We start from the raw sequence: 16,830 nt of genomic DNA, 5'->3' as shown, positions 1-16,830 counted from the left end.
GTATGATCGAAATGTTCACTACGCGAAAAATATGATTTTACAGCGCTTTTTTTAAGTCATTTACAGCGCTTTTTTTTTATAAAAAAAAATGTTGTAGAATCGAGCGCTGTAAAAAGATACAACAACGCTTTTTAAAATAAAAAAGCATTGTAAAATATGCAGATATATTGCGCGCGCTTGTTATGCACATTTTACAGCGCTTCTTTTAAAAAACGCTGTAATATATGCATTATAATGCACATTTTACAACGCTTTTTCAAATAAGCGCTGTAAAATGTGCCCTCAATATATGCATTATAATGCACATTTTACAGCGCTTTTTCAAATAAGCGTTGTAAAAGGTGCACTCAATATATGCATTATAATGCACATTTTACAGCGCTTTTTCAAATAAGCGTTGTAAAAGGTGCATTTTTTATTTTATTTAAAAACGCTTTTTGGTTTTTTAGGGCATTTTTTTAGAAAGCGTTGTCTTTTAATTTTTTTTCCAAAATCATTTTCATCCACAATCAGTTCACACAACAATAGAACATATTCAGAATCAGTTCACACAATCAGTACAGAAAAACATAACTATATAACTTAACTTATAACTTAATTTACAAAACAACAGAACATATTCAGATATATATATATATAACTTAACTACATATACAATTTAGATATTGTACAACAGCACATACTCATATACATATTCAAATATTGTGCCCTATTCATATACATATAACTAACATTATTACACAGAACAAAACTAGCTACCATATAATATTCAGATCCCTTGCAGCATGCTATTTCCCAGAAAATCAAATAATTTTCATTTCAAGCACATACTGACACCAGTCTTCCTTTAATTCAATTAGATCTTTCTCAGAGTATGTTGGACTGGAATTGTCAAAGTACTGTGCAATATAAAAATTGAACATAAATAAGTTAGAATCAAATATATACATAATTTATTTATGAAAATCAAATAATGAAAATATCATATCGTTTCTAGGATAATAGTTTGATTCCTATCAACAATCTTCTTCATGAATCTCAATACATAGTACCCACAGTCGATGTTGTTCGTTTGACGAGAGCACTATAAAATAAAACATATAAGTCAATAAAAAATTTGTGCATTGATTGTAAAGGCATATATTTTTTTATTATTATGACCTCGTAATTACAGAATATGACAGTCGTTATCAAATTAAAACAATATAGAAAACCGAATACGTCTAGCATACAATTAAGATCGAACATACAATCATACGATGCAAGATTTATTCAGATTCATACACAGCGGATATAGCATAGCATACAAGATTAACAATTAAAAGTAAAAGGATAAGGGATAGAATGCACCAAGATTTATCCTGGCTCAGTTGTCAATAAGACAACCTACATCCAGTCCTGACAATCCAACTGGATTTCAGCTTTTCTTCAATAGAAAGAATTGAGACTTGTTTACAGATTGTCCAGTTTCCTCGAAACCTATCTATCTAACTCAATCTCTTTCCTATTGCTTAATCCCTTGATCCTTGCAGTCACTCGACAGACTCACACAAGATCAAGTCCAGCTCCTTCTTGATGATCTTTACATCAACGAAGATCGCCACCAGTTTTCATACTGGATTTTTCACAGTTGTTTCTTTTTACAAAACTTTGTTTACAGAAAGAAATAAAAGAAGTACAGAGTTTGTCTTCAATCTTGATCAATGTATCTCACACAATCATCTGGTTGTTCATTTGAGTGTTTATGAGATCATTGCCTTTTTCTCTCTCAAGAATTTCTTTTTCAGCTCTCTTATTGATTATGAATAATCTTTTGGTCTTGATATGAAAAAGCAATATCAGAATGTTATCAAAATGTTCTTAAGAGTTCTTCGGTGTTCTGAAGTATATTCAAGTGTTCAAAGTTATTGAAAGTTATTAATGAGAAAAAGATTGAAGATTGTTTATATAGTTTCTGAAAAACAACTAATAAATCGATTTACCAATCGATTCATTAAAGTGATAAAACGGGCCTAATCGATTTGCCAATCGATTATCGCGAGTCTTGTTTTTCTTGAATCTTGAAACTACATAAACTAATCGATTTCCCAATTGATTCTTTTAAAAACACTTTTTAGTAAATTATGTGCAGACTTATATGAATCGATTGATAATCGATGTCAGGTGTTTTGTTCCAATAATAAAATCACACCAATCGATTACTTAATCGATTTACTAAGTCACATAATCGATTTGGCCACAAACTAAGTTTCTTGTGATTTCAAAATATTTGTTTCAATCGATTTGTCAATCAATTGTGTTTAAAACAGGAACTTAGCTAATTTCATGTTAATCGAAGTGCCAGTCGATTTGGTAGTATTTTCCTGAAAAGTTCTTACCAGTTGTTTAGTTCAACCGATTTCCTAATCGATTGATACCAAACTTAACATGTTTGAAATTCTCACAATAGATTGTCCAATCGATTTTGTTTGTCACAGGTCATGTTGCTTTTGAAATATCATTTACGCAATCGATTTGTCAATCGATTAGCCTAGTAAATGGATTGTCCCTGTGACTTGCCCAATCGATTTGTTTCAATCAGTCTTTACTTTGGGATTCGCACAGTCGATGTGCCAATCGATTAGCCTAGAAATCAGGTTGCCACTGACTTGCACAATTTTTATTTCTGATTGTGCCAGTCGATTGCCTAATCGATTGTGTAACCACAAATAGTATGTTTCCTTACAACCCTTTTACGAAATCGATTTCCTAATCAATTTGTTCAGTAGATTTTCAACTTTTGTTGATTTCTTGAGTTCCAAGAAATTGTCTCAAGTATGTAGGGTTGAGTTGTTGTTCCTGAAATCTTGCTCAGTTAAAATGTTAGATTTATCATATGATGTATGAACATTGTATGTTTGTTAATTATGTCAAAATTAGGATTAAGAGGACTAAAGTCCAACAATATTTGTAAATGAAAATTTAAAGGCATATATTTCAAACCTTTATTGGAATCCATGTGATGTTATTAGACTTTTTCTTCGACATTGTAGCACCTCTTTGAGCTCGAAAAACTTGTAAAGCACTATCGAATAAATAATGTGATTATTATAGCATTAACAAACACATTATTTATACATTAACAAACACATTACTTACGTGTCGAACATAGTCTTTATATCGGAGTGATTGTTGTAATTGTCGTGCAAGGGATCTAAATAGTATACAACTTCAGATGTCGCATTGATAGCAAATAGCATCCAATGTGCCCTACAACAACAAAAATTTGGTTGGCAATTTTGTTTACACAACTAATAAATATAAGATCTCATAAATTAAAAAAGATATAAGTAAATAATATATAATTACATACCCTGAATTATATGGTGCAAAGAACAACTTATCCTTCTCTATATTTCCTAATAACATATCTACAATGTATTTTTTTACATTCACTGGATCGAGTTTACACATCGAAAGCTTATGCGGAGACAAGAATGAATATCTATTTGACAATCTGCGCAAGCACACCAACTTCTCATACAAAAACCTTCAATGAAAATTTCAACTTAGATTAATTATCAATAAATTTAATTAATTACCAATAAATGCAATTAAAAGTAGTTTTTTACTTTATGTACAAGTTGATGACAGTATCACTCAACTCCTTATGGTTGAGAAGTTCATATATGTGCTCCTTTTCAAGAAATTCTTCATACTCATCTCCGGATATAGCTTTATTCATGGTTATGATGCGTGAATCATTGTTGATGCTCATATTCCTTTTTACTTGGATGTCAAGACACGTCCCGTATTTAGCAAGGCAGGGCTGACTTATTTTAGGAGCAGCAACGAATGATTTTTCCCGATCCAGTTTTTTAGCTGCAACTATGGCACCTTTATTACCCTCCAACTTTTGTAGTTTGCCAGCTTTATTACCCTCCAATTTTTTAGGTTTGCCGGCTTTATTTTGTTGTGCGGGTGATTTATTTGAATGAATCTGAAAAAATGAGATTAAATGTTAGTTTATTGAATCTGAAAAAATGACAAACCTTAGGGAATAAATGTGACAAACCTTTTCGGGCGATGTAATTGACTCATTTATGGGAATATTTTTATCATTCTTTTTATGCTTTTTCAGAATCTAAATATAAATGTGAAATTAAAGTTAGTAGCGGAAAAAAATCAGCAATTAAATATACATATCAATTAAGCATACATTTCAATTAATTAAACATACCTTATCAAGGGCAACAAGATGTGTGGGACATGCCACATAACTACCAACTGCTTCGCCCAAAAACCTCATATATGCATCGTTGTCCAGTATAGGCAACGGTGCATTTGGTTCCAAAGCAATGACATGTGATACTTTGACGTAGCCCGCGGGGATCGCTGTGTTGTGCAATACTTCTCCTGAAGTATTGTACAATGTTCCCTTTCCGACCTTCCGATGAGTAGGGGAGGATAAGTACAGAACGCATGGAGTGACACCCTAAATCAATGGTTAATACTTAAGTAATTACATAAGTAAGTAATTAATTACCTCGGGAAGAGTTTTGAGACTAATGTTGCAACTCGCATTTTCACTCTCCATTTGGAGCTGATCCGAGAGTTGCTTGTCTTTATTCGTCTTCACCAAGAGTGCTACTTGCTCTGATAGGAGTTTGAGCTTCTCTAATACTTCCTCATTGGATGGATTTTGGCGCTTCTCTTGTGAAAAATAGCTTTTAGGAGTTACGCCAATATATGACGAGCTTTCTTATTTACACGAGCTTTCTTCCACAATATATGACGACCCAACGATTGATCGGATTGGGTGTCTTTTCGCTATTCGTTAAGATCATAAACAAAATATTAGTTATAAACTATAGTTTACAATACAAATTCCTTCATTATATAAAAGTGATGTTTAATTACTTACAAGTTTTTGCTTTAGACGTGCATATCCCATACGTGATTTTTTGTATGGGTCGTCAGATTTCTCGCCCTCTCGCGATTTTCCTTACTTATATTCTATATAAAAAAAAATAACAATCATGTAAAAATTTAAAATACGCTATGAATATGAATAATAAAACACAAATGTTAATAAATTAATCATTTAGTACAAACGCGGGGTCGGAATGTTTTGATACAAATGCACTCCATTCTTCATTTGATATATAATGTTTATATATTCTTGGAGCTTCTGCATTCATATTTCCCTCACTATCTTTTAGATAGAAATTTGAGAGGTGAGATCTAAAACCCCGGTGTATTTTCCCGGCAACTCTCAAGACGTAATTCTTTCTATCCTCATCAAGAACAAAAGCAGTCTGCAAGCGAAATAAAGATATAGTTTGAGTAAAGAGTAAAGTATTACAATGGAAAAAATTATAAATGACAAAAGAGTGGATCAAAAAAGTTACTTGTATATCATTCCACAATATATCTTTCGCATCCTTCAACGCCTTATCTCTCCAATCATCAATGGTAATGGGGATATTCTGACGAACAACAGCCCAATGTAACTTACAAACATGGAGCTGTTGGGGTCAATTGGCTGACCACTCTCATTCCATCCAACCTAATAAACTCATATAAGAAGTTCATGCTTTCAAATAAGATAAAAAAAAATAAACAGCAAACAAAGTATAGTATACCTCAAATTTTATGCCACTGCTCCTTCCTTTTATGACCTTTTGCATTATGGTTGCACCGTGTTTGACTTCATTTTCGTAAGTCTTTGTGTTGACAAGTTCCTCATTTTGACAATCTAAATCTTTGGTGGTATCCATTTATCAACAACAAGTTCAACATGTAGTTCAGTATAACTTCAACAAGCTCAACATGCAGTTGTCTAAGTACGTGTCAGTATCAGTATAACTTCAACAAGCTCAACATGCATTTTAGTGATAACAAAAAATTAATAACATCAATACCTGAATAGTGAGGGTTCGAAGAAATACGTAATACGCAGAAATGAGGGTTCGCAGAAATACGGTTCGCAGAAATATGGTTCAAAGAAATACGTAATGAGGGTTGCGTATTTCAATGAAAAGAGATGGTGTGTAATGGGAGAGATGATTGTGGATGGAAATATGGTTCGAACAGCTAGAGATGATCGTGGAAATAAGGTTCGTAATGGAAGAGATGATAGGGTTCGCAAAGGAAGATAAGAACGATGAAGAGGAGATCATAGTGAAGTTTACGTAATGAATACGAAACTGAAGCGGTTTACTGTTATATATAAAACCCTATTACAACGTTTTTTTAGAAGCCTTTTACAGCGCTTGTTGGAAAAACACTCTAAAAGGTCTCCTTATTTTATTTTTAAAAAGGCTCTTTTACAGTGCTTGTGAGAAAAGCGCTGTAAAAGACCTCTTTGTTTTCTTATGTTATATGACTGTTTTTTTTAAAAGCCTTTTACAACGCTTTTTCAAATAAGCGCTCTAAAAGGCCTCCTTATTTTATTTTTAAAAGGGTCTTTTAAAACGCTTGTGGGACAAGCGCTATAAAAGACCTCTTTGTTTTCTTATGTTATATGACTGTTTTTTTAAAAGCCTTTGACATCCATTTCCGGTCCATATTATATGACCAATATAAATGCAGTTACAAAAATAATAAGCTACTGATAACATTATACCAATATATAGTACACATATCTAATATTGGAAAATGGAAACCAAGGTCCATTATTATGTAACAATTTCAAAACAGAAAAGATTTCAAAACAGAACAGATCAACAAATTTCAAAAAGAAAAGATTTATTATGTAACAATTTATTAGTTTTTGTGACAACAACAAATTAATAAATATAGTACCTGAGACAACGTGTCCAATCTTTTTTAAAGGAGGAGCAGTAGATGGGCGCACAGTACGTAGAGGAGATGAGGGTTCCCAGAGTAGAGGTGATGAGGGTTCATAAATTTGTTTTAAATTTGTTTTTATTTATTTAAAGTAAATGATTTTTATTTAAAGTTAATGATTTTACAGCGCTTGTAGAATAAGCGTTGTAATAGGTCCTTTAATTATGTGAAAGCGCAATGCTTTTACAGCGCTTGTAACAAAAGCACTCTAATAGGTCATTTAATTATTTGAAAGCGCATGTCTTTTACAGCACTTGTTATAAAAGCGTTGTAATAGGTCATTTAATTATTTGAAAGCGCATGTCTTTTACAGCGCTTGTCAAAAAAGCGCTATAAAACATTAATTGAGGGTGCTTCATTTTACAGCGCGTGTGTAAAAGTGCTATAAAAGCCTTGTAAACATTATGCGCAAACGCTATATGACCCTACAACAGCGCTTTATCCACAGCGCTTGTCAAAAAAAAAGCTGTTATATGCTCCATTATTTTTAAAATATATTTACAACAGCACTTGTATTTAGTAAGCACTGTAAAAGGCGTGCTATAAAATGACATTTTTTGCGTAGTGTGTATGATAATACGAGTGCGATAATTATAAAAATAAATGATTATCATATTAATCTTTTATGTTTTGTTTAGAAAAATTCTAAGAACCACATTGACTTTTCATTTTTTAGGTTAGAAGAATTTTTAAAAAAATTTATTTTTAAGAAAAATATATTTATTTTTTTATTTTGCCACATCAACACTATTATACACATATTAATATCTTAAAGGCCACAATATATATTTTTAACAGAACTTATAAAAAATAACATTATATTTATGTAAGTGTATTATAACTTAAAAGTTAAGTAGCTAATGAGATATAAATTAAATTACTAAATCAAAAATAAATAAATAATACTTATAGACATCAAAGGAAATTGAGAAAAATTTAAAAGAGTAATTTTTTTTTATCGTGTCAATAACTATTTTTTATTGACAACGTATGATAATTATGTTTACCAAAAGCCTAGAATTATGTTTATTATTAAAGAAATTATCAAGCAACCTCGTAGTTGTCAAAGTTTACACACTTTACTTACCTCAATAACCCTTCAATGGCTCAATATTCCCGAAAGCCAATTAAATAATATATTATTTAATAAATCTACTTTTGATTTTCATACCTATTTATCTTGTCGAGTATATTCATATGTTTCACAACAATTAAATTCTTAAAAATTGTAGTGATGAAAATCAAAGCTTTTATTTTGTGTTTCCTTTGTTCATTGTTTCTTTTATCTGTTGTGGCAACAGAGACATTAAAAGAAGGTAAACAATATACTAAAGAGTCAAAGAAAAATGTTTTGGTAGATAAGCTTGATGGTGGGCGAAAACCCATAGATATAGAATCTTTTTGATCAAAATATGCCCGTTGGTGCGGGAAATAAAACAAGGGAAGAAAGGATGATGGAAAAAGAAGCAAAGCAGAAGGAAAGGGAAACAAAGCAGAAGGACAAGCGCTGTAAAAGACCTCTTTGTTTTCTTATGTTATATGATTGTTTTTTTAAAAGCCTTTGACATCCATTTCCGGTCCATATTATACGACCTATATAAATGCAGTTACAAAAATAATAAGCTACTGATAACATTATACCAATATATAGTACACATATCGAATATTGGAAAATGGAAACCAAGGTCCATTATTATGTAACAATTTCAAAACAGAACAGATCAACAAATTTTAAAAAGAAAATATTTATTATGTAACAATTTATTAGTTTTCGTGTCAACAACAAATTAATAAATATCGTACCTGAGACAATGTATCCAATTTTTTGTAAAGGATGAGCAGTAGATGGGCGCACAGTACGTAGAGGAGATGAGGGTTCCCAGAGTAGAGGTGATGAGGGTTCATAAATTTGTTTTAAATTTATTTTTATTTATTTAAAGTAAATGATTTTTATTTAAAGTTAATGATTTTACAGCGCTTGTAGAATAAGCGTTGTAATAAGTCCTTTAATAATGTGAAAGCGCGATGCTTTTACAGCGCTTGTAACAAAAGCACTCTAATAGGTCATTTAATTATTTGAAAGCGCATGTCTTTTACAGCGTTTGTTACAAAAGCGTTGTAATAGGTCATTTAATTATTTGAAAGCGCATGTCTTTTACAGCGCTTGTCAAAAAAGCGCTAACAAACATTATGTGAGGGCGCTTCATTTTACAGCGCGTGTGTAAAAGCGCTATAAAAGCCTTGTAAACATTATGTGCAAACGCTATATGACCCTACAACAGCGCTTTATCCACAACGCTTGTCAAAAAAGCGATGTTATATGCTCCATTATTTTTAAAATATATTTACAACAGCGGTGTATTTAGTAAGCACCGTAAAAGGCGTGCTATAAAATGACATTTTTTGCGTAGTGTGTATGATAATACGAGTGCGATAATTATAAAAATAAATGATTATCATATTAATCTTTTATATTTTGTTTAGAAAAATTCTAAGAACCACATTGACTTTTCATTTTTTAGGTTAGAAGAATTTTTTAAAATTTTTATTTTTAAGAAAAATGAATTTAAAAAATATATTTATTTTTTTATTTTGCCACATCAACACTATTATACACATATTAATATCTTAAAGGCCACAATATATATTTTTAACAGAACTTATAAAATATAACATTATATTTATGTAAGTGTATTATAACTTAAAAGTTAAGTAGCTAATGAGATATAAATTAAATGACTAAATCAAAAATAAATAAATAATAATTATAGACATCAAAGGAAATTGAGAAAAATTTAAAAGAGTAATTTTTTTTTATCGTGTCAATAACTATTTTTTATTGACAACGTATGATAATTATGTTTACCAAAAGCCTAGAATTATGTTTATTATTAAAGAAATTATCAAACAACCTCGTAATTGTCAAAGTTTACACACTTTACTTACCTCAATAACCCTTCAATGGCTCAATATTCTCGAAAGCCAATTAAATAATATATTATTTAATAAATCTACTTTTGATTTTCATACCTATTTATCTTGTCGAGTATATTCATATGTTTCACAACAATTAAATTCTTAAAAATTGTAGTGATGAAAATCAAAGCTTTTATTTTGTGTTTCCTTTGTTCATTGTTTCTTTTATCTGTTGTGGCAACAGAGACATTAAAAGAAGGTAAACAATATACTAAAGAGTCAAAGAAAAATGTTTTGGTAGATAAGCTTGATGGTGGGCGAAAACCCATAGATATAGAATCTTTTTGATCAAAATATGCCCGTTGGTGCGGGAAATAAAACAAGGGAAGAAAGGATGATGGAAAAAGAAGCAAAGTAGAAGGAACGGGAAACACAGCAGAAGGACAAGCGCTGTAAAAGACCTCTTTGTTTTCTTATGTTATATGACTGTTTTTTTAAAAGCCTTTGACATCCATTTCCGGTCCATATTATATGACCTATATAAATGCAGTTACAAAAATAATAAGCTACTGATAACATTATACCAATATATAGTACACATATCGAATATTGGAAAATGGAAACCAAGGTCCATTATTATATAACAATTTCAAAACAGAAAAGATTTTAATACAGAACAGATCAACAAATTTCAAAAAGAAAATATTCATTATGTAACAATTTATTAGTTTTCGTGACAACAACAAATTAATAAATATAGTACCTGAGACAATGTATCCAATTTTTTGTAAAGGAGGAGCAGTAGAAGGGCGCACAGTACGTAGAGGAGATGAGGGTTCCCAGAGTAGAGGTGATGAGGGTTCGTTAATTTGTTTTAAATTTATTTTTATTTATTTAAAGTAAATGATTTTTATTTAAAATTAATGATTTTACAGCGCTTGTAGAATAAGCGTTGTAATAAGTCCTTTAATAATGTGAAAGCGCGATGCTTTTACAGCGCTTGTAACAAAGGCACTCTAATAGGTCATTTAATTATTTGAAAGCGCATGTCTTTTACAGCGTTTGTTACAAAAGCGCTGTAATAGGTCATTTAATTATTTGAAAGCGCATGTCTTTTACAGTGCTTGTCAAAAAAGCGCTATAAAACATTATGTGAGGGCGCTTCATTTTACAGCGCGTGTGTAAAAGCGCTATAAAAGCCTTGTAAACATTATGTGCAAACGCTATATGACCCTACAACAACGCTTTCTCCACAGCGCTTGTGATAAAAGCGCTGTTATATGCTCCGTTATTTTTAAAATATGTTTACAACAGGGCTTGTATTTAGTAAGCACTGTAAAAGGCGTGCTATAAAATGACATTTTTCACGTAGTGTGTATAATAATATGAGTGCGATAATTATAAAAATAAATGATTATCATATTAATCTTTTATGTTTTGTTTAGAAAAATTCTAAGAACCACATTGACTTTTCGTTTTTTAGGTTAGAAGAATTTTTAAAATTTTTTATTTTTTAGAAAAATGAATTTAAAAAATATATTTATTTTTGTATTTTGCCACATCAACACTATTATACACATATTAATATCTTAAAGGCCACATTATATATTTTTAACATAACTTATAATAAATAACATTATATTTATGTAAGTGTATTATAACTTGAAAGTTAAGTAGCTAATGAGATATAAATTAAATGACTAAATCAAAATTAAATAATATATTATTTAATAAATCTACTTTTGATTTTCATACCTATTTATCTTGCCGAGTATATTCATATGTTTCACAACAATTAAATTCTTAAAAATTGTAGTGATGAAAATCAAAGCTTTTAATTTGTGTTTCCTTTGTTCATTGTTTCTTTTATCTGTTGTGGCAACAGAGACATTAAAAGAAGGTAAACAATATACAAAAGAGTCAAAGAAAAATGTTTTGGTAGATAAGCTTGATGGTGGGCGAAAACCCATAGATATAGAATCTTTTGATCAAAATATGCTCGTTGGTGCGGGAAATAAAACAAGGGAAGAAAGGATGATGAAGAAAGAAGCAAAGCAGAAGGAAAGGGAAACAAAGCAGAAGGAAAGGGAAGCAAAGCAGAAGGAAAGCGAAGCACAGAAGAATAGAGAGAAATATAGGAAATTTGAAGGATACTGGGCAAAGAGAACTAATAATTTACAAATTTTTCCGAAAATATGGAAATCATTGATGGAGAAAAAAGCTTGGCAAAGGAAGCAAAGCAAAAGAAAATAGCTTTGGCAAAGGAAGCAAAGCAGAAGGCAAAGGAAATAGCAAGGGAAGAAAGGGAAAAGGAAATGGGAAGGGTTTGAGAAAAGCCCAATGAGGAGAAATAAAACAAGGGAATAAAGGGAAAGGGAAAGGGAATGGGAATGGGAATGGGTTAGATAGAAGGCTAAAGTATTATTAGTTGTAAAAATAAAATATAAAATAAAGCATACACTATAAATATGCAAAATAGTAATAATAATAAGATTGACGTTGTATACCTTTCAAAAAAATAGTGATGGTATATGTTTTACATACCATGTATTATTATTTATGTAAACTTATGTATGTGATCTTTTTTATTTGTATAACAGATTCGCTTCTTTAATCTCATTTAGTTCCTTTATTTATAATTTATGGACAATTAATTAATTATTTTTTATCAACAAATGTCAAGATAAAAATCCATCTTGAATAATTATTAATAATTTTAATTTTTTACAACAGTTTTTATTAAAAATAATGAATTCATGATCCTCTTCTTTACTATACCTATTAGATAACCAACTTTTTAAAACTGAATCTAAATGATAATTCAAATTTATGATCATAAATGAACAAATAGTAGAAATATGCCAAAACAAATATCCCATCGCACGAAATAAAATTATTCCCTCAAAAACTAAACCATTTAAATTATGTGGAATGTGTTCAATTTAAGATCCTTGGTGCGATGGGAGCAATAGGTGTTGATGTCAAGGTTAAATTGTGGGTCAATGTGAGGGAAATAAAGTCTAGTCTTATGAACATAGAAGGTTAATTTTTAAAAAAGTCTTCTTTTGGGGATCAATTTGAACGATTCTTGGTTGAAGAGACGATAAAGGTACTTTAACAATCCAAATTTTATAATAAATTATTTTATTGATGAAATATAATTTTAAATAATTAAACTGGTGTTAAAATTATTTTAGAATATAAGTTAATTAAATTTAGGATTAATTTTCTTTATATGATGTTTTAATCTTGTACATGTTAGATTAAATGAGTAATATAAATATCAAATATTATATTTTTATATTTTATAGTGTACACATTTTAAAATATAAGATTTTAGGCGATTTTACGCATATGTCTGTTTGTAGTTAATTTCATATTTCCTTGTATGCTGACTAATGTTAAGTGTGCACACAATTATATTTAATTATTTTTAAATTTATCTTATTTTAATTAATTATTTTATAAATAATTATCTTGAGATATTAGTAATATTGATATTGATTTTATTTATTTCTATATAGTTGTTACGGTAAGATGATTTTATACATATTCATTTTGATATAGTAATTAATATAACTTTTTGAGGTTTGATTTATTTATTTTATCATTTCGACTAATCTATGAAGATGATGTATTTTTATGTTATTATTTTGAAAACATATTATAGTAATAATTATAGTTACTATTTTGAGTATGAGAGTTTTGACTAAAATTAGATTTATCTATGTTAAGAAAAAATATTATTATGTGAATGAGAGTTTTGACTAAAATTAGATTTCCTAGAAAATGAATTTTTGACTAGACGACTGTTTACACCCTTATTTTTTTACTTCTGCATATTAATTTTGAGCTATTACAGGTTGGATTTTTATTTCCTACACCCGCTGCCTCAGACTTTACTATCTTGTGTTGGACCTTACAATTTTACTCTTGTACCTCTATATTTGCTATCTACACCACTCATTTTGCAATTAAAAAAATAAAAGTTGAAAATCAGACTAATGGCAGCGAAACAATTTTTCTCTCAAATTCATTCCCACCAATTCTTAATCGTTTGAATCGATCCCAATCTCTGTCCACACAAAATTGCCCACTAAATCCATTTTTGGTGTCAATTTTATAAATTGTGGCTCTGTTTCATAAAAAACAACTGCATATCTTTCGTTGGACGAGCTATTTTTGGCGAATTCCGATCACCACATTTGTCGACTCAAAAAAATGGTATCGTTTTTGGATTCCTCTTGTCGAAACCTTCAAGAAGAAACTACTCATTTGCATTTTTCATTGAAATTGAAGTCGTACCATTTTGGCGCTCAAACGAGTTGGTAAGACTTTTTTTACAATTATTCTCATTGTTTTGACTCCACTTTAATTTCCTAAAATTATTATTAATTATTTAACAACTATTTTTATACTTTGCATAATTTTTCAATCGTGTCTCGACGATTTTGTGAACTCGCTGTTTATTCGGATTCGCTCGTTGTACCTTGTCGGTCTACTGTTGCAGTTGAAAACTTCCATTGATTTCTGTGTTTGAGAAAACATCTAAATAAGGTAAGGATTGAAAGAGCGTTTGAATTCATGAGTATAATATATTGTGAGATGAACGGGAAAACTGTATTTCCCAACAATTCATCCAGGACTCGCTACGTACAACAGTAGCCTTTTGAGGGATACATTAATTAATATACAAATATGGAAAATGTGAGAATAAAATGTGGAATAGAAATATTTATAAGGTATTTATAAGCCCTGTGGATTCAACATTGGACAGATATTCAGTACAAAATTTAGCAGCTTCTTCAACAATGTACCGTTCAGCAATACAACCTTCTGGTCTACTTCTACTTTTTACGTACCCTTTTAATATTTTCATATATCGTTCTATCGGATACATCCATCTCATATAAGCTAGCCCACAAAGTCGTGTCTCCTTAACCAGATGAACAGTAAGTTGAACCATTATATCAAAAAATGAGGGTGGGAAATACATTTCAAGCTCACACAAAGTAACAACAATTTCCATCTGCAATGTCGGTAATTTCTGAGGATCGATCACTTTACTACAAATTTCCCTAAAGAAGAAACCTAATCTAATTAAGGCTCGTCAAACTTTTTCAGGTAAAATGGAACGTATACCTATTGGTAGCAAATGCTCCATTAGAATATGACAATCATGGGTCTTCAAACCTTTTAACTTGAGGTCTTTCATACAAACCAAAATTTTAATGTTTGAAGAGTATCCTTCTGGAACTTTAACTTCGTGTAGAAATTTACATAAAACAATTTTTTCCTTTCTAGATAGAGTATGAGCGACTGGAGGTAGATATGTGCAATTTTCTTTCTTTATGGGACCCAATTCATTTCTTATTTCCATATCGACCAAGTCCAATCTTGCATTGATGTCATCTTTAGACTTTCCTGGAACATTGAGTAACGTACCAATAACACTATCAAATACATTTTTTTCAATATGCATCACATCGAGGAAATGTCTTATATACAATGACTTCCAATATGGCAATTCAAAGAAAATTGACTTTTTCTTCCACCCAGTTTTCACCAGCTCTCCCGCAAAAGGTTTGCCAAATTTATTGGTCAAACCTTGTACTTTTTCAAGTATTTGATATCCAGTCGGTGCTAAAGGAGCTTTACCTTCCTCTGATTTTCCATTGAATGCATTTCTCCACCCACGATACTGATGACTATAAGGTAAAAATCTACGATGTCCAAGAAACACATTCTTCTTACAATGTTTCAACCGCATCCAATTTGTACTCTCTTCACATATAGGACATGCACACTGACCTTTAATGCTATATCCTGATAAATTACCATATGCTGGAAAATCATTAATTGTGCCGAACAACATAGCCCTCAAATTGAAACATTCTTTCTTATACCCATCATAAACTTCCACACCTGTCTCCCACATAATTTTTAAATCTTCAATTAAAGGAGTCAAGTATACGTCGATATCATTCCCCGGTTGTTTGGGTCCAGAAATTAACAGAGACAACATCATAAACTTACGCTTCATACATAACCATGGAGGTAGGTTATATATTAACAAAATCACAGGCCACGTGTTGTGTGAGATGCTTTGAAGACCATGTGGATTCATTCCATCAGTAAAAAGTGCAAGTCTTAGATTTCTTGACTCTATCCCGAATTCAGGATACTCGTGATCAATTTTTTCCCATTATGGGGAATCTGCAGGGTGTCGGAACTTTCCATCTCTAATTCTTTCATTTGCATGCCATGTCAAGTGTTTTGAATCTTCTTCACTGCGATACATGCGCTTAAATCTTCTTATATCGAGGTATTATAGGAAAATACCACACGACTTTTGCTGGAGTAGATTATTTCTTCTTATAACGAGAGACATTGCATTTTGGACACGCCTTAAGTAATTCATATTCGTTTCGAAATAAAATGCAATCGTTAGGACACGCATGAATCCTTTCGTAACTCATGCCAATAGAGCACAAAATTCGTTTAGCCTCGTAGGTTCGATTGGGAAGTTCGTTATCATATGGCAACATATCTTTTAAGAGTGTTAATAATTCTGTGAAGCTTTTATCAGACCATCCATTACTCGCTTTTAAGTTGTACAACTTTAATATCGCCGACAGTCTTGTGAATTTAGTACAACCATTATATAATGGTTTCTCTGCATCACTCAACAAACTCTCAAACATTTTAGGACAATCCCAAAGATCTTCTTCATATGTATCTGTATCGAAGTCAGTTGAAGCATATGTCAAACAATTCTCAAAATTAATGTTTCCTTTTTTTTTCTCACCATGTCTTATCCAACATGTATAGTTTTGATCAATTCCATTCCATACTAAATGTCCTTCTAGTTCATCTTCTCTAACGCGTTTTCCAAAACAACATTTTAAACAAGGACAAACGACTCTATTTGGATCTTTTGCATTCTTCACTGCAAACTCAACAAACTCCTTCACTCCATTTTCATACTCTTTTGACAATCGATTGGCAGGCATCCATTTTCGGTCCATATTATATGACCTATATAAATGCAGTTACAAAAATAATAAGCTACTGATAACATTA

The sequence above is a fragment of the Cicer arietinum genome, chromosome 2 (genome assembly GCF_000331145.2).
Source record: "Cicer arietinum cultivar CDC Frontier isolate Library 1 chromosome 2, Cicar.CDCFrontier_v2.0, whole genome shotgun sequence".
NCBI classification, from domain to species: Eukaryota; Viridiplantae; Streptophyta; class Magnoliopsida; order Fabales; family Fabaceae; genus Cicer; species Cicer arietinum.
The sequence above is the reverse complement of the archived record's forward strand: the minus strand, read 5'-3'. Positions refer to the sequence as shown.